The sequence below is a fragment of the Thamnophis sirtalis genome, unplaced genomic scaffold (assembly GCF_051295495.1).
Source record: "Thamnophis sirtalis isolate CommonGarterSnake01/CBP01778 unplaced genomic scaffold, rThaSir2_p1.2 scaffold_9, whole genome shotgun sequence".
Classification (NCBI taxonomy): domain Eukaryota; kingdom Metazoa; phylum Chordata; class Lepidosauria; order Squamata; family Natricidae; genus Thamnophis; species Thamnophis sirtalis.
The window spans coordinates 5920958-5923914 of record NW_028261389.1 but is presented as its reverse complement, the minus strand read 5'-3'; the positions used below and the strand labels follow the sequence as shown (position 1 = coordinate 5923914).

Sequence of the window (2957 nt, the reverse complement as noted above, 5' to 3'; positions counted from 1 at the left end):
TTCTATCTCTCCTTCTCAGAGCCCCCTTCCTTCCTTTTGTCCTTCTCCCTTCTTTCTCTCCTTTTCAGAGCCTCCTTCCTTCTGTCCTTCTTCCTTCTTCTCCTTCCTTCCTCCCTCCCTCCATCCCCTCCTTGCTTCTATTTCTCCTTCTCCAAGTCCCCTTCCTTCTTTCCTTCCTTCCTTCCTTCCTTCCTTCCTTCCTTTCTTCTATCTCTCTTCCTTCCTTTGTCCTTGGTTTGGTTTTGGTTTTATTGACATTTGTAGGCCGCCCTTTTCCCTGAGGGGACTCAGGGCGGCTCACAGAAACCAAGGGAGGGGGAATACAGCATTAAGACGACAACATATAATAAAATCAACACCATACATTCAATATTCGGGCGGGGTAACGGTCCTTATCCCCAGGCCTGACGGGCGAGCCAGTTCTTCAAGGCTGTGCGGAAGGCTTGGACGGTGGAGAGGGTACGAATCTCCACGGGGAGCTCGTTCCAAAGGGTCGGGGCGACTGCTGAAAAGGCCCTCCTCCTTGTAGTTGCCAGCCGACACTGGCTGGCCGATGGAATGCGGAGGAGGCCCAGTCTATGCGATCTTATAGGTCGTAGGGAGGTAATCGGCAGAAGGCGGTCTCTCAAGTATCCAGATCCACTGCCATGTAGGGCTTTATGGGTGAGTAAAAGCACCTTGAAGCGCATCCGGAGATCGACAGGTAGCCAGCGCAGCTCGCGGAGGATAGGTGTTATGCGGGTGAATCGGGGTGCACCCGCGATCACTCGCGCGGCCGCGTTCTGCACTAACTGAAGTCGCCGGATGCTCCTCAAGGGCAGCCCCATGTAGAGCACATTGCAGTATTCCAGCCTTGTCTTTCTCCCTTCTTTCTCTCCTCCTTCTCAGAGCTTCCTTCCTCCCTTCCTTCTCTTTGTCGTTCCTTTTTCTCTTCCCTCCCTCCCTCCCTTCTATATCTCCTTCTCAGAGCCTCCTTCCTTCCTCCTTTTTCTTCTCCTTCCTTCCGTTTATCTATCCTTCTCTGAGTCCCCGTCCTTACTTTCTTACTTCCTTCCCATCTTCCGTCCTTTTGTCTTTATCCATCTCCCTTCTTTTTCTCCTCCTTCTCCGAGCCTCCTTCCTTCCTTCTTTCCTCCCTCCTTCTTCTTCCTCCTTCTCCTTCCTTCCTTCTATCTCTCCTTCTCCAATTCCCCTTCCTTCCTTCCTTTCTTTTGTCCTTGTCCTTCTCCCTTCTTTCTCTCCTCCTTCTCTGAGCCTCCTTCTCTCCTTCCTTCCTTCCTTCCTTCCTCCCTCCTTCTTCTCCTTCCTTCCTTCTATCTCTTCTACTCCGAGCCTCCTTTCTTTCTTCCTTCCTTCCTTCCTTGTCCTTCTCCCTTCTTTCTCTCCTCCTTCTCCTTCCTTCCTTCCTTCCTTTTGTCCTTGTTCTTCTCCCTTCTTTCTCTCCTCCTTCTCCGAGCCTCCTTCCTTCCTCCCTCCCTCCTTCTTCTTCCTTCTTCTCCTTCCTTCCTTCTATCTCTCCTTCTCTGAGCCTCCTTCCTTCCTTCCTTCCTTCCTTCCTTGTTCTTCTCCCTTCTTTCTCTCCTCCTCCGAGTCTCCTTCCTTCCTTCCTTCCTTCGGGGGGCCAGCCGGGACCAGCTCCTCTGCAGCGCCGTCTCTGCCAGCGGAGGCGGCGACAGCAGCGAAGCGGTTGCGGCGGGCGCGGGGGCGACCGGCTGGTTCGGGTGACGGAGAGGAGCAGCTGCCGCCGCCGCAAGAGGAGCCGCTGCTGGACGGAGCCGCCGGGACAGGCTGACCGAGACGGACCGGGCGAGGAGCACAGGAGCTCGGCCGGGCGACGAGCAGGTAAGGGGCCCGAAGACCGGGGCTGGAACCCCCCAGCGACCCCAGGACGCTGCTAGCGCCGAGGGTGGAAACTCCCGCTGCCGCTTTCCACTCCGCGATTCCGGCGTCCTACTCGGAGTTGCTGCTGCCGCCTCTTGCTAAGGCTGCGCTGGTGGGCAGTTTCCCTTCCCCGACCTTACTTTGTCCTACCTCCAAGGGGGGGAAAAGCCAGAGGAGCAGAGCTTGGAGCTGGGGGTCGGGAGGAAGCAACTCTCCCACCTCAATCCAGGTTACAATCCGTTGGAATCAGGGTTTACCTTCTTTAGTGAGGCTGCCTGGACGCGAACCAGTCCTGGATGGCTTGATACCCAGAGGAAAGGTTGCCAGTTTTTAAATCAAGGGTCTCTCTCAGCTTAGTTCTTTTCCCCCAGCAGACGTTTCATGACCCAGTTAGGTAATATCATCAGTTAGTAGGCAAGCGGGTTATCCCCCCAGTGTATATTTTAGTGCATAGGTCTTCTATGGCAACTTAAAGTTGGCAACTTTAAGACTTGTGAACTTCAACTCCCAGAATTCCCCAGCCAGTTTATATTCTTAGTGCAAAGGTCTTCAAACTTGGCAACTTTAAGACTTGTGAACTCCAACTCCCAGAATTCTCCAGCCAGTTTATATTCTTAGTGCAAAGGTCTTCAAACTTGGCAACTTTAAGACTTGTGAACTCCAACTCCCAGAATTCTCCAGCCAGTTTATATTCTTAGTGCAAAGGTCTTCAAACTTGGCAACTTTAAGACTTGTGAACTCCAACTCCCAGAATTCTCCAGCCAGTTTATATTCTTAGTGCAAAGGTCTTCAAACTTGGCAACTTTAAGACTTGTGAACTCCAACTCCCAGAATTCTCCAGCCAGTTTATATTCTTAGTGCAGAGGTCTTCAAACGTGGCAACTTTAAGACTTGTGGACTTCAACTCCCATAATTCTCCAGCCAGTTTGTATTCTTAGTGCAAAGGTCTTCAAACTTGGCAACTTTAAGACTTGTGAACTCCAACTCCCAGAATTCTCCAGCCAGTTTATATTCTTAGTGCAGAGGTCTTCAAACGTGGCAACTTTAAGACTTGTGGACTTCAACTCCCATAATTC

General features: G+C 52.0%; 1 protein-coding gene across 1 annotated transcript in view; it reads left to right on the top strand.

Moving 5' to 3' along the window:
* Positions 1–1560: 1560 nt before the first annotated feature.
* PRKCQ (protein kinase C theta) overlaps positions 1561–2957 on the top strand; it is a 51308-nt gene continuing 49911 nt past the window's right edge. Inside the window, exon 1 of the mRNA XM_087722707.1 lies at positions 1561–1842. The gene's annotated coding sequence lies outside the window, so the exon portion shown is untranslated. The remainder of the gene's footprint in view (positions 1843–2957) is intronic.